Source organism: Medicago sativa, chromosome 5, assembly GCF_051527215.1.
Source record: "Medicago sativa cultivar Bolivia chromosome 5, Bolivia_mono, whole genome shotgun sequence".
Taxonomy (NCBI): Eukaryota; Viridiplantae; Streptophyta; class Magnoliopsida; order Fabales; family Fabaceae; genus Medicago; species Medicago sativa.
The window spans coordinates 29,050,481-29,066,860 of record NC_140753.1 but is presented as its reverse complement, the minus strand read 5'-3'; the positions used below and the strand labels follow the sequence as shown (position 1 = coordinate 29,066,860).

Here is a 16,380-nt window from a genome sequence, read left to right as displayed (position 1 = left end):
AATAAATAATAATATTAAAAATAAAAATGATAAAAAAATATAATAGTGGCCCCAATATTCCCGCTCACCCTTTTCACCAAAAAAAAAAACCCCACCAACAATTCCCACTAAATTTATGGAATATACCAAGTTGTGACGGAAATAAAAATTCCGTCCTAAATTTGTGACAAAAATACAAGTTCTGTCCCAAATTTGCGACAGAAACGTTAATCCGTTGGAAAAATATATATAAATTAAAATAAAAAAAATTTAACTCAAAAGTGTCTCAAGTTCCGTCCCGATTTAATTTATTTAGTACGGAAATAAAATTTTGTCACGACGTTCCGTCTTAATTTGACTGTTTTCTTATAGTGTCTACCCCTACTAGTCCTTGATATTTGAGAATCATATTCTTTCACGTTTTCGATTGCAGCTTGGATATTTGCTCAAAGGGGTGAATCAACAATACACATATTTTTGCTTTCACTTAAGACATCTCAATACACATATTTTTGTTCTTCTACGAACAAATTATTTACTAAAAATAAATGATTTCGATTCATTCAAAAAGTGATAGATCATAATATAATATAAATTCACTACAAACAAAAGGGGTGAATCTATGAACAAATTTACAACATCCATAATAATAACATAAAACAGAAAAATACATAAGCCTACAAATATGATTATATTCAAATCTTTGAAATACTCATGCCTTTGTATCTGAAGCGTTAACAACGACAAAGTCATTGATTAGATTTGCACTGGATCAAAGCTCATCTGACAATCTAAACTGAACAAACACCTGAACAAGACGGGAAAGACAAACAATGTCGCACGAAAACGGTGACAAAACGTCGCACTAAGACGACCGACGAAATCAAGAAAGAAAAATCTAAATAGACGTAAAAATCACTTATTTAATTTAAAGGGAAAGAGAAAAACAATTTAGAGGTGTGATATCAGGTCAAAAATTGACCCTAAATCACTCCTATTTGATGGATGAAAAGAAAAAATATAGGGTTTTAAGTAACGGCTTACTAGAGAGAGCGCGGTTTTTTATTTTAACGATCTCAACAAAAAACTTATTTAAATTTTTTTTAACCATTATTTTGAGTAGTTTAATAATATTGTAAAATTTATAACTCAAAATAAAAATTGTAATAATATAAAAATAAGGCTTAATACATAAAAGATCCATCCCAGTCCACTACAAATTTTGTTGTTGGGCCCAACGATCGAACCTGTTTGATGGAGTATCTATCTATTAACCTAACCCTTTTTTTTTTTGAATAAACCTAACCCTATATATTTGAAAACCTGTTTATAATAATCCCTTGCTCAATTAGCGCCGTTCGTCTTCCTCCCTTGTTCAATCCTCCTTCTTCTGTCTAATTTCAAGTTCAAATGATGAGGAATGAACTCTTTATGCTAGCAAGATATTCAAGACGTTCAAGTACTTCTAGCATCTTTGATTCAATTTCTTTGTCAAATGAACTGAAAGAAGCATTGAAGAAATTCCATATCTTGCTAGGACTAGATTGAGATCCAAACTTCAAGATCGCATCTAGAGACTTCAATATCGATGGTTTCTAAGAGATCCTCAGCATCTGACACAGCATCTTTAACGGCATCAAGCCACGCTTTCACGTGTTAATTTCTGATCTGCTTTTGTTCTGCATCGTCGATAACAAGATTGATGGATAGAAGCATGATGCTGAGTTTCTCCAGCAGCTTCTCGGTGAATTAAGTTTCTTCGTTGAAAGTAGTCCACAACTTCACAACAACAAGAGGGGTATCTCACAATTTTATTTTATTCTTATTTTTTATTTTTTTAATAATTTGTTTTCTTTTGATATGAAATCAAATAACTACAGGTATTAAAAGATGAACTTACATCATGTGTAATTCTCTATTTTGTATGTTTTTCTGACAAAATAATTGTTCTCCTACTAACTCATTTTTGTTTGATTTGAATATTTGCAGAAAGTGCACATTCAGATCATGGTGAGTTTCATTTTCAATGCTTGTTTTTCACATGGGTTCTTATCTTGAAATATTGTTATAGCATGAGTCCAAATATCGCTGTAATGCCTTTCATTAATTGCGTGATGGATCGATGTATGGAAGAAAAAAAAAATCATTTTCACATTTAAGAATCTAACATAGTAGGTTGATTGAATTCAACAACACTCTTAATTTCACAATTTATATAAATTCCTTCTAAATAGGTTACCAATTTATATAAATTCCTTGTAAACAGGTTACCAAGACAGTGAACTGCAAAATTTCTACCAAGCTTAAGGAGGCAACAGTCAGTGACTTAAGTTCTTAGTATATAAACATGAAGGACCTGAGGTTAGACACTGCTCTTGTGTTTTTTCAGCATAGCTTATTTATTCTTTTTTCTCAAGCTTTTCATATTTGGGTTCTGGTGTATATTTTTCTATGTATGTGTTGGGTCATTAACTTTTGGAGGAAAACTTGCATGGTATCATAGCTCTAAAGTTAAAGTCTAGTTTTAGTACTAAGTTTTGGAGTGCTATCTTCAGCACTAACCATTACCTTTGGTAAAGTTTCAACATATGTTTTAACATTAAAAATATAAGGATTATCTTCCCTTTTTATTAGTGGAAGTAGAATTTAGGAATCCTGGACGTGAATCTCTAGGTGACCACAATAGAAAATATAATGCATATTTGAGGTGATGACACAATAACACAAACTAGTCCTAGTAAATTGATATACTTAAAAGCTCATTCAAAAAATAGAGAAAAAAAAAATAAAATACCAACGTGTGTGTTTAGGTGAACGGTGAGATTGAAAAATCACGGTGAGCTATTGTGATTTGATGAAACTACAAAGTGCAGCTCTTGCTAAAGTCTGTAATTTTCTTTGATATCACTTCTCATCCATACACAATGACAACTGAATTAGCCTTTCAGAAGCAAATTCACATTCCATAATGAACGATGAAACTAATCTCCTCAGTAGAAAAACTTAATGGCTCGAACTCCTTTTTGTTTTATTAATATTTAATAGTGAAATAAAATTCTAAAATTGATAGATTCCATCAATTAATGTTAATAATAAATATGACAGTATCATTAAGGGTCATAGATATAAAATCGCATATCATCTCAATTCTCAAACACTATACTAATATTCTATTATAGTTAAATAAAAGCAATGCATTCGTCATATCCTTATTAAATATGAAATCTCAAAAGGATTTCATTTCTATTATTACCAAAGTTCCACCTTAAAATAACACTTTCTAGAAACAACCTTGGCATTCGTCTTTAGTTTATCCACTGTCAAATAACAGCCAACCTTAACGGTAATCTTCCAAGTTATAACAGACTCTAATTTTTACCAGGAAATACATTTTCTACTTTCATTTTCCTACAACCAACCCATCCCTAATATTTGTTAGACTTATGAAATTTTCCATAATAGAATGATAGTATATCCTTCATCTTCTTATTGAGGATAAATATTTTCACTTGAACGAGGTTTTCCCAAATATATACAATCCAAGGACTAAATAGCCTTCTCTATATTAGTCCAGGTGTCACTTCTAGAAGATTATGCTTTGTCTCTAAACGCGTCACTTGGGCTAAAAGTACTTGTTGAGGGAGTGGGAATTGGTAAAGGGGAAACAAGATCGTTCAAGCTTCTTTGTTGATTTTGTAAATTCAACTTAAGTCGTTCCAGTTCGCCTAGATATACCGGTGGGAAAAGCGTGTACAATGCTTACACCTTTAAAAATCAAAAGCACATTATCAGGTGACTTCAGATCAAGTAAAACTTGAACCATTGATCTGTTATGGCTTGGAAGTACTAATGGCCATGCGATTTCCCTAAAGAGATTATTGACTCCAATTTTACTTAATCTGAAGTCACATGTTAGAAAGCTTATTATTTATGAAGGTGTATGCATTTCAACGATTTTCCCACAAGTATTTAAATGTGAACCGGAACGACTTGAGTGGATTTTACATAATCAACAGAGAGGCCTGTTTTTTCCCTTTACCGATTCCTAATCCCTCAACAAGTGCTTTCATCCGAACTAAAGTTTATAGAGTCAAAACATAATCTTCTATAAGGGAAGACGGAACATAAATTTGAAGAGGGCAGATTAGTCCTTGCATTGTATTTAATTGGGAAGAACCTCGTTCAAGTGTAAATATTTTTTTTTGGCAATAAGAAGAGGGGGGATATACTTTCATTTTATTGACTGGAACAACCTTAGTTCGGCTTGAAACACTTGTTGAGGGAGTAGGAATTGGTAAAGGAAAACAAGATCTTACTGGGCTCTCTGTTGATTTTTTAAAATCTACTCAAGTCATTCCAATTCGTCCAACGATTCCAAAGGGAATAGTGTGTACAATGCTTACACATTCAGAAATCATATGCACTCTATCCGGTGACTTCAAATAAAGTAAAACTTTAGCTACTGGTCTGTTTTGAGTTGCACGTATACGAGGCCAACCGGCTTCCCAAAAGAGAACACTAGCTTCAATTTTATTAATCTGAGGTTACATGTTAGAAAAATTATTATTTCTGAATGTGTAAGCATTGTTTACAATTTTCCCACAAGTATTACTATGCGAATTGGAATGACTTGAGTGGATTTTACAGAATCAACAGGGTGTCCTATAAGATATTCTTTCCCTTTACCGATTCCTAATCCCTCAACAAGTGATTTTAGCCCAACTAAAGATTTTAGAGTCAAAACATAATCTTATATAAGAGAAGCCTGAACTGAAATTGAAGAGGCCGGTTTAGTCCTTGGATTATATATTTATGGGAAGAACTTCATTCAAGTGGAAAGATTTTTCGTCAAAATGAAAAACATCGTTCCAGGGAAAATTCTTTGCCCGGAAATACATTTTATACTTTCATTTTCCTACAACCAACCCATCCCTGATATTTGTTAGACTTATAAAATTTTCCATAATAGAATGATAATATATCCTTCATCTTATTATTGCGGATAAGTATTTTCACTTGAACGAGGTTTTCCCAAATATATACAATCCAAGGACTAAATAGCCTTTTCTGTTTTAGTCCAGGTGTCACTTCTAGGAGATTATGCTTTGTCTCTAAATGCTCCACTTGGGCTCAAAGTACCTGTTGAGGGAGTGGGAATTGGTAAAGGGGAAACAAAATCTTTGAAGCTTCTTTGTTGATTTTGTAAATTCAACTTAAGTCGTTCCAGTTTGCCTAGATATACCGGTGGGAAAAGTGTCTACAATGCTTACACCTTTAAAAATCATAAGCATACTATCAGGTGACTTCAGATCAAGTAAAACTTGAACCATTGATCTGTTATGGCATGTAAGTACTAATGGCCAAGCGGTTTCCCTAAAGAGATCATTGACTCCACTTTTACTTAATCTGAATTCACATGTTAGAAAGCTTATTATTTATGAAGGTGTATGCATTTCAACGATTTTCCCACAAGTATTTCAATGTGGACCGGAACGACTTGAGTGGATTTTACATAATCAACAGAGAGGCCTGTTTTTTTTCCCTTTACCGATTTCTACTCCCTCAACAAGTGCTTTCAGCCGAACTAAAGTTTTTAGAGTCAAAACATAATTGTCTATAAGGGAAGACTGAACAGAAATTTGAAGAGGCCAGAATAGTCCATGGATTGAATTTAATTGGGAAGAACATCGTTTAAGTGAGAAAAAAAAATTTGGCAATAAGAAGAGGGGGGTATACTTTCATTTTATTATGGGAAATTTACTAATTTTGACAAATACTAGAGATGGACTGGCTTTAGAAAAATGAAAGCAGGAAATGCATTTATGGATAAAGAACATTCAATGGGCCGAGGTTTTTCTTATTGCCGAAATTTTTTTTCACTTGAACTAAGTTCTTCCTAAATGTATACAAGTTAAGGACTAAACCAGCCTCTTCATGTTCAGTACAGGCTTTACTTATAGAAGATTATGTTTTGACTGGAACAACCTTAGTTCGGCTCGAAACACTTGTTGAGGGAGTAGGAATTGGTAAAGGAAAACAAGATCTTACTGGCCTCTCTGTTGATTTTTTAAAATCTACTCAAGTCATTCCAGTTCGTCCAAAGATTCCAAAGGGGAGGGTGTGTACAATGCTTACACATTCAGATGTCATATGCACTCTATCTGGTGACTTCAAATAAAGTAAAACTTGAGCTACTGGTCTGTTTTGAGTTGCACGTATACGAGGCCAACCGGCTTCCCAAAAGAGAACACTAGCTTCAATTTTATTAATCTGAGGTTACATTTTAGAAAAATTATTATTTCTGAATGTGTAAGCATTGTTTACAATTTTCCCACAAGTATTACTATGCGAATTGGAATGACTTGAGTGGATTTTACAGAATCAACAGGGTGTCCTATAAGATATTGTTTCCCTTTACCAATTCCTAATCCCTCAACAAGTGATTTTAGCCCAACTAAAGATTTTAGAGTCAAAACATAATCTTATATAAGAGAAGCCTGAACTGAAATTGAAGAGGCCGATTTAGTCCTTGGATTGTATATTTATGGGAAGAACTTCATTCAAGTGGAAAGATTTTTTGTCAAAAAAAAAAAATCGTTCCAGGGAAATTTCTTTGCCCGGAAATACATTTTATACTTTCATTTTCCTACAAACAACCCATCCCTGATATTTGTTAGACTTATGAAATTTTCCATAATAGAATGATAGTATATCCTTCATCTTCATATTGCGGATAAATATTTTCACTTGAACGAGATTTTCCCAAATATATACAATCCATGGACTAAATAGCCTTCTCTATTTTAGTTCAGGTGTCACTTCTAGGAGATTATACTTTGTCTCTAATCGCTTCACTTGGGCTCAAAGTACGTGTTAAAGGAGTGGGAATTAGTAAAGGGGAAACAAGATCTTTGAAGCTTCTTTGTTGATTTTGTAAATTCAACTTAAGTCGTTCCAGTTTGCCTAGTTATGTCGGTGGGAAAAGAGTGTAAAATTCTTACACCTTTAAAAATCATAAGCACAATATCAGGTGAGTTCAGATTAAGTAAAACTTGAACCATTGATCTGTTATGGCTTGTAAGTACTAATGGCCACGCGGTTTCCCTAAAGAGATCATTGACTCCACTTTTACTTAATATGAAGTCACATGTTAGAAAGCTTATTATTTATGAAGGTGTATGCATTTCAACGATTTTCCCACAAGTATTTCAATGTGAACCGGAACGACTTGAGTGGATTTTACATAATCAACAGAGAGGCCTGTTTTTCCCTTTACCGATTCCTAATCCCTCAACAAGTGCTTTCATCCGAACTAAAGTTTATAGAGTCAAAACATAATCTTCTATAAGGGAAGACGGAACAGAAATTTGAAGAGGGCAGAATAGTCCATGCATTGTATTTAATTGGGAAGAACCTCGTTCAAGTGAAAAAAAAAATTGGCAATAAGAAGAGGGGGGGTATACTTTCAATTTATTATGGGAAATTTACTAAGTTTGACAAATACCAGAGATGGACTGACTTTAGAAAAATGAAAGCAGGAAATGCATTTATGCATAAAGAACATTCAATGGGCCAAGGTTTTTCTTATTGCCGACAAATTTTTTCACTTGAACTAAGTTCTTCCTAAATGTATACAAGTTAAGGACAAAATCAGCCTCTTCATGTTCAGTACAGGCTTTACTTATAGAAGATTATGTTTTGACTGGAACAACCTTAGTTCAGCTCGAAACACTTGTTGAGGGAGTAGGAATTGGTAAAGGAAAACAAGATCTTACTGGCCTCTCTGTTGATTTTTTAAAATCTACTCAAGTCATTCCAATTCGTCCAAAGATTCCAAAGGGGAGTGTGTACATTGCTTACACATTCAGAAGTCATATGCACTCTATCCGATGACTTCAAATAAAGTAAAACTTTAGCTACTGGTCTGTTTTGAGTTGCACGTATATGAGGCCAACCGGCTTCCCAAAAGAGAACACTAGCTTCAATTTTATTAATCTGAGGTTACATGTTAGGAAAATTATTATTTCTGAATGTGTAAGCATTGTTTACAATTTTCCCACAAGTATTACTATGCGAATTAGAATGACTTGAGTGGATTTTACAGAATCAACAGGGTGTCCTATAAGATATTGTTTCCCTATACCGATTCCTAATCCCTCAACAAGTGATTTTAGCCCAACTAAAGATTTTAGAGTCAAAACATAATCTTATATAAGAGAAGCCTGAACTGAAATTGAAGAGGCCGGTTTAAGCCTGAACTGAAATTGAAGAGGCCGGTTTAGTCCTTGGATTGTATATTTATGGGAAGAACTTCATTCAAGTGGAAAGATTTTTTGTCAAAAAAAAAAACATCGTTCCAGGGAAAATTCTTTGCCCGGAAATACATTTTATACTTTCATTTTCCTACAAACAACCCATCCCTGATGTTTGTTAGACTTATGAAATTTTCCATAATAGAATGATAGTATATCCTTCATCTTCTTATTGCGGATAAATATTTTCACTTGAACGAGGTTTTCCCAAATATATACAATCCAAGGACTAAATAGCCTTCTCTATTTTAGTCCAGGTGTCACTTCTAGGAGATCATACTTTGTCTCTAATCGCTTCACTTGGGCTCAAAGTACTTGTTGAGGGAGTGGGAATTGGTAAAGGGGAAACAAGATCTTTGAAACTTCTTTGTTGATTTTGTAAATTCAACTTAAGTCGTTCCAGTTTGAGTAGTTATGCCGGTGGGAAAAGCGTGTACAATTCTTACACCTTTAAAAATCATAAGCACAATATCAGGTGACTTCAGATCAAGTAAAACCTAAACCATTGATCTGTTATGGCTTGTAAGTACTAATGGCCAAGCGGTTTCCCTAAAGAGGTCATTGACTCCACTTTTACTTAATCTGAAGTCACATGTAAGAAAGCTTATTATTTATGAAGGTGTATGCATTTCAACGATTTTCCCACAAGTATTTCAATGTGAACCGGAACGACTTGAGTGGATTTTACATAATCAACAGAGAAGCCTGTTTTTTTCCCTTTACAGATTCCTAATCCCTCAACAAGTGCTTTCAGCCGAACTAAAGTTTTTAGAGTCAAAACATAATCTTCTATAAAGGAAGACTGAACAAAAATTTGAAGAGGCTAGATTAGTCCATGCATTGTATTTAATTGGGAAGAACTTCGTTCAAGTGAAAATATTTTTTTTTTTTGGCAATAAGAAGAGGGGGGGATATACTTTCATTTTATTATGGGAAATTTATTAAGTTTGACAAATACCAGAGTTGGACTGGTTTTAGAAAAATGAAAGCTGGAAATGCATTTATGGATAAAGAACATTCAATTAGCCAAGGTTTTTCTTATTGTCGACAAATCTTTTCACTTGAACCAAGTTCTTCCTAAATATATACAAGTTAAGGACTAAACCAGCCTCTTCATGTTCAATACAGGCTTTACTTATAGAAGATTATGTTTTGACTGGAACAGCCTTAGTTCGGCTCGAAACACTTGTTGAGAGAGTAGGAATTGGTAAAGGAAAACAAGATATTACTGGCCTCTCTGTTGATTTTTTAAAATCTACTCAAGTGATTCTAGTTCGTCCAAAGATTCCAAAGGAAAGAGTGTGTACAATGCTTACACATTCAGAAGTCATATGCACTCTATCCGGTGACTTCAAATAAAGTAAAACTTGAGCTACTAGTCTGTTTTGAGTTGCACATATACGAGGCCAACCGGCTTCCCAAAAGAGAACACTAGCTTCAATTTTATTAATCTAAGGTTACATGTTAGAAAAATTATTATCTCTGAATGTGTAAGCATTGTTTACAATTTTCCCACAAGTATTACTATGCGAATTGGAATGACTTGAGTGGATTTTACAGAATCAACAGGGTGTCCTATAAGATATGCTTTTAGCCCAACTAGAGATTTTAGAGTCAAAACATAATCTTATATAAGAGAAACCTTAACTAAAATTGAAGAGGCTGGTTTAGTCCTTGGATTGTATATTTATGGGAAGAACTTCATTCAAGTGGAAAGATTTTTCGTCAAAAAGAAAAACATTGTTCCTGGGAAAATTCTTTGCCCAAAAATACATTTTATACTTTCATTTTCCTACAACCAACCCATCCCTGATATTTGTTAGAATTATGAAATTTTCCATAATAGAATGATAGTATATCCTTCATCTTCTTATTGCGGATAAATATTTTCACTTGAACGAGGTTTTCCCAAATATATACAATCCAAGGACTAAATAGCCTTCTCTATTTTAGTCCAGGTGTCACTTCTAGGAGATTATGCTTTGTCTCTAAACGCTTCACTTGGGCTCAAAGTACTTGTTGAGGGAGTGGGAATTGGTAAAGGGGAAACAAGTTCTTTGATGCTTCTTTGTTGATTTTGTAAATTCAACTTAAGTCGTTCCAGTTCGCTTAGATATACCGGTGGGAAAAGCCTGTACAATGCTTACACCTTTAAAAATCATAAGCACACTATCAGGTGACTTCAGATCAAGTAAATCTTGAACCATTGATCTGTTATGGCTTGCAAGTAATAATGGCCAAGTGGTTTCACAATAGAGATTATTGACTCCACTCTTACTTAATCTGAAGTCCCATGTTAGAAAGCTTATTATTTATGAACGTGTATGCATTTCAACGATTTTCCCACAAGTATTTCAATGTGAACCGGAACGACTTAAGTGGATTTTACATAATCAACAGAGAGACCTATTCTTTTTCCCTTTATCGATTCCCAATCCCTCAACAAGTGCTTTCAGCCGAACTAAAGTTTTTAGAGTCAAAGCATAATCTTCTATAAGGGAAGACTGAACAGAAATTTGAAGAGGCCAGTTTAGTCCATATGCATTGTGTTTATTTGGGAAGAACCTCGTTCAAGTGAAAATATTTTTTTTTGGCAATAAGAAGAGGGGGGATATACTGTCATTTTATAATGGGAAATTTACTAAGTCTGACTAATACCAGAGATGGACTGGCTTTAGAAAAATGAAAGCAGGAAATGCATTTATGGATAAAGAATTTTCAATGGGCCAAGGTTTTTCATATTGCTGAGAAATCTTTTCACTTGAACTAAGTTCTTCCTATATATATACAAGCCACTAACTTAACCAGCCTCTTCATGTTCAGTCCAGGTTTTACTTATAGAAGATTATGTTTTGACTCGAACAACCTTAGTTCGGCTCGAAGCACTTGTTGAGGGAGTAGGAATTGGTAAAGGAAAACAAGATCTTACTGGCCTCTCTGTTGATTTTTTAAAATCTACCCAAGTCGTTCTAGTTCCGTCCAAATATACCAGTGGGATAAGCTTGTACAATGCTTACACATTGATAAGTTAAAAGCACTCTATCCGGTGACTTCAAGTAAAGTAAAACTTTAGCTACTGGTCTATTTTGGGTTGCTCGTATATGAGGCCAAACGACTTCCCAAAAGAGATCACTAGATTCAACTTTACTAATCTAAAGCTACAAGTTAGAAAACTTATTATTTTTATGCATTGTTTACATTTTTCCCACAAGTATTACACTACGAATTGGAACGACTTGAGTGGATTTTACAGAATCAACAGGTTGTCCTATAAGATATTGTTTCCCTTTACCGATTCCTAATCCCTCAAAAAGTGCTTTGAGCCCAACAAATGATTTTTGAGTCAAAGCACAATCTTATATCAGAGAATCCTAAACTGAAATTGAAGAGGCCGGTTTAGTCCTTGGATTGTATATTTATGGGAAGAACTTCGTCCAAGTGGAATGATTTTTCGGCAATAAGAAAAACCTCGTTCCAGGGAAAAAATTTTGCTCGAAAATACATTTTATACTTTCATTGTCCTACAACCTACCCATCCCAGATATTTGTTAGACTTATGAAATTTCCCATAATATATAGAATGACAGTATATCCTTCATCTTCTTATTGTGGATAAATATTTTCACTTAAAGAGGTTTTCCCAAATATATACAATCCAAGGACTAAATAGCCTTCTCAATTTTAGTCCAGGTGTCACTTCTAGAAGATTATGTTTTATCTCTAAACTCTTTACTTGGGCTCAAAGTACTTGTTGAGGGAATGGGAATTGGTAAAGAGGGAACAAGATCTTTCAAGCTTCTTTGTTGATTTTGTAAAATCAAGTTAAGTCGTTCCAGTTCTCCTAGATATTCCAGTGGGAAAAGCGTGTACAATGCTTACACCTTTAAAAATCATAAGCACATGAATCTATTAATGCTTACACCTTTGCAAGTCATTTCAGATCAGGTAAAACTTGAAATATTGATCTATTATGGCTTGCAAGTAATAAAGGCCAATCGGTTTCCCAAAAGAGATTATTGACTCCACTTTTACTTAATCTGAAGTCACGTGTTAGAAAGCTTATTATTTAGGAAGGTGTATGCATTTTAAACGATTTTCCTTCAAGTATTTACATGTGAACCAGAACGACTTGAGTGGATTTTACAGAATCAACAACGAGTCCAATTTTGTTTCTCTTTACCGATTCCTAATCCCTCAACAAGTGCTTTCAGCCGAACTAAAGTTTTTAGAGTCAAAACATTCTATAAGGGAAGCCTGAACAGAAATTTGAAGAGGCCAGTTTAGTCCATGCATTGTATTTAATTTGGAAAAACATCGTTCAAGTGAAAATATTTTTCGGTAATAAGAAGATGGAGGATATACTGTCATTTTATTATGGGAAAATACCAGAGATGGACTGACTTTAGAAAAATGAAAGCAAGAAATGCATTTATGGATAAAGAACTTTCAGTGGGCCAAGGTTTTTCTTATTGCCGACAAATCTTTTCACTTGAACTAAGTTCTTCGTAAATATATACAAGCCACATACTTAACTAGCCTCTTCATGTCCAGTCCTGGCTTTACTTATTATAGAAGATTATGTTTTGACTCAACAACCTTAGTTCGGCTCGAAGCACTTGTTGAGGGAGTAGGAATTGGTAATGAAAACAAGATCTTACTGGCCTCTGTTGATTCTGTAAAATCTACTTAAGTCGTTCTAGTTCTTCGATAAATTCTAGTGGGAAGAGCGTGTACAATGCTTACACATTCATAAGTCATAAGCAATCTATCCGGTGACTTGAAATAAAGTAAAACTTGAGCTACTTGTTTGTTTTGGGTTGCTCGTATACGAGGCCAAACAAGTTCCCAAAAGAGATCACTAGATTCAGTTTTACTAATGTTAGAAAACTTTGGTTGAACCGAATTTTTTTTTGATGAATATTCTAATGATAACAAACCTTATGGAATAAACGCTAGGTTTTATGAATGGTTATCTACTGATATTTGCACTTAAGTCTTTTCAGAGAAGTAGACAAGAAATAAATCACTTACAAGTGCATATACATATATATATTCATTGAAAGAATACCAAAACAGTAGCATCACAAGCTCAAAGAAGATATAGAAAGAATATTGTTTGAATCAAATGAGTGTTTATTGAAGATTCAACAAGAAGATGTATTTTATGATCAATTGACTCATCCTCGTCACTACATGGCCATAATGTTAAAACATAAACATAGCGTGGAACCTCAATGTAAGTGATATAATGGACCTTAATGTAGAATTAGATTCAAAGTGCTTTGACCATGTCTAAATTAAGCTAACAAACAGGACATACATAATTTATTTTGTCCAATTAAAGTTGCACTATAAAAGTAAAAAAGCACAAGCAGGATTGTTGGCTGATTTCACCGAGGCTAAATTAGCCTGGAGAAGGGAAATTGAAAGAGGCTGCTGAAGCCAAGAACGTTAGGCTTATGAAAAAAATTGAACATAAGCTAGTTGTTGTAAGTATCTGCTTGTTTTATGAAGTTTATATATGGTTGATAAAGTAATTATGTTTTATTGGGAGTACTTATTGAAATATAGATCATATACGGCTATGCTTTAAAGGCGAAGAGGTTTTTTTAATGTTCATATAATTAGTCTGCAGATTACTATCATATTGTTGTTATGTCACACCAAAAGGGACTATTAAGAAATCATTATGTTCTTTATGTCACACCAAAAGGGACTATTAAGAAATCATTATGTTTTTTGGCTTTGTGATGCAAAGGCTTTAAATCTTAATTTTCTATTTATATATCTGAACCTTGAAATTTTGGTTTCAAATCAATTAGGATATCAATTAGTCGGAGCGTTTGGCTGTTTGCTAACGTTTGCCAACAGAGACTAAATTCATCGAGTTTAAATGACTAAAACAAATTGAAGAATTAAGAAAAAATAAAAATAAATTCAGTGGAACTTGGTTGGTAGGCCTTAGTTTGGAATTCTGGATTTGTGATAATATAAATCCTTTCAGCTTTTTTTTCCTTCCTTATTTGTCACTGCAGTACATGTTTGGCATGCTGTTTAGTAATATTGGTTTGGATCTTTTGGCTTTACCTGAATTTTAAAGCCAGCTTGCTATATCTGAATTTTGTATATGGTTTGATAGAATCAATTTACCTTTGTGAGTGAAGTATAATAAACTTTCACTATCTCATTTCTCTAAAGGTTCAGATTAAGTCATATACATGTTTTGTGGTATAAATTCACTGCTACCAAAGTTCCATAAGATGTACTCAAAATTTCTGGTTCTGCTTATGAAATTCCGATTCCTTATGATTAAGGAAGGACACTTCAAAACTTTGCGTTGATTTGTTTCATGGCGAATGATACTCGCACACACAATATCGATACCGATGAGTAATAGTGAGAAAATTAAATAGTTGAATATGGTCATATGTGTCGGCGTGGTGTCGGGGTTGGTGTTGTGCATACTGACTTGCCAACACATGCTTCACACCGGAGACGCCTTTAATCTTAAGTAAAAGTGGTACCCATTGTTATGCTTTTCTAGGTTTTGATTCAACAACAGAAATTGTTTTGTTGTTTTCTACAATTGTTTGTTTTGGTGTTAAGGTAATTCTTTGTGGATTATTGAATGAAGTAATTTTTAGAAAAAGTGATTTATATGTTGGAAGTTTGAGGTTTATATAATTTAAATATTAAATTTTAGATATCACCGCGTATCCGTTTCATTCATTCTTTTATTCCAAAACTAACTTATTGATCATGGAGATATAAACAAGGAGTATTTTGTGAGCTACTTGCACGTAGCTGATAAATTAGATCATGAAAACTACTTTCTGGATTTTTTTTATGAATAATCTTAGAAGATCCATATACACCATTTCAACTAACTTATTGAAAAAATGTGGCCGACTCATTTATATGTGTTTGCCATAAGTCTTTATATGAATATTGACTACTAGTGCAATATTTGATTGAAGTTTTGTAGTTTCAGCAAGACCCAAACGCCCTCCTCCGCATATTAGGTATGCTTATGTTAAAGAACATATATGGAAGAGGTTCCTTGAGTCCCAAAATACCGATGAATTTAAGGTTTGTAGTAATTATATTTGATTTTTAATGTACATTTTTTTTATTTAATCAAATCAATTTAGTAATGATTTTTATTTATAATAGGCAAAAAGTCAAAAGGGTAGGGACTATGTGGCTAACAATATTTATAGACATACATTATCTCATGGAGGATATGAACTGCTTGAGGATAAAATGACGAATGAAAAGAGAAAAGTGCTAGAAGCATCAGGAGATGATACATTAAGTGATGATCTAAGTCTATCTCCTCTGTCACGTCATGATACATGGAAGAGAGCAAGACAAAAGAAAGGGGGAGAGTATACATCAGAGGCTACAAAAGTTGTTGCTGAGAAAATTGTAAGGTGATGCTGTGCTGGGCATCTGGACTGTGTTAGCATGATTATACAATTAACTGCTCACTGATTTTTTTCATTGTCCAAGTTATTCATAATAAAATACAATGATTAAGGCTAAGCAATACGAAGTTATTTATACTACTTAGATTGGTGATTTTGTTGTGGCTATTAGTTTCTGCAGTTGAGATAACTTTTTCAATTGACTTTGTTTTTTGCAGCTGAAAATTGATTATGATGTGACTGAGATGAGATGGTATTGCCTGTGCTTATCATCGAGATGTTGAGGCTATGCTGGCGGCATATTTACAATGATGATTCTGCTGTTGATTTTTTTTTTTTTTGAAATTTTTGCCCAAAGATGTTTTATTTGAATATTCCTAGCTATATTGTATTCATATGCCTTTTATATATATATATATATATATATATATATATATATATATATATATATATATTGGAATATTGACTTGGAAAGTTAAGTTGAGGATTGATTATGTAATATCCAATTAGATAATATAACTTTTTTTTTGGCATTAAAATAATTCATAATTTGTTTTCATTTTATTAATATAAATTATTAATATAAAAGAAAAGAGCAGGTGTCAAGCTTATTTCATAAGCCATTAAAATAAAAATAATTCACTTTAGTGGTTTTAAGATCT

The 16,380-nt window shown here is 33.3% G+C and overlaps 1 long non-coding RNA gene across 2 annotated transcripts; it reads left to right on the top strand.

Moving 5' to 3' along the window:
* Positions 1-1,341: 1,341 nt before the first annotated feature.
* LOC146921588 (uncharacterized) lies at positions 1,342-16,137 on the top strand. 2 transcript variants are annotated; one of them, XR_015010783.1, is made up of 6 exons: positions 1,342-1,777; positions 1,969-1,989; positions 2,246-2,340; positions 15,277-15,380; positions 15,465-15,719; positions 15,937-16,137. It is a non-coding gene; the product is annotated as an uncharacterized LOC146921588 (long non-coding RNA). The 2 variants fall into 2 exon arrangements; XR_015010782.1 differs by having other exon boundaries at positions 15,465-15,724.
* The last annotated feature ends 243 nt before the right edge of the window (positions 16,138-16,380 follow it).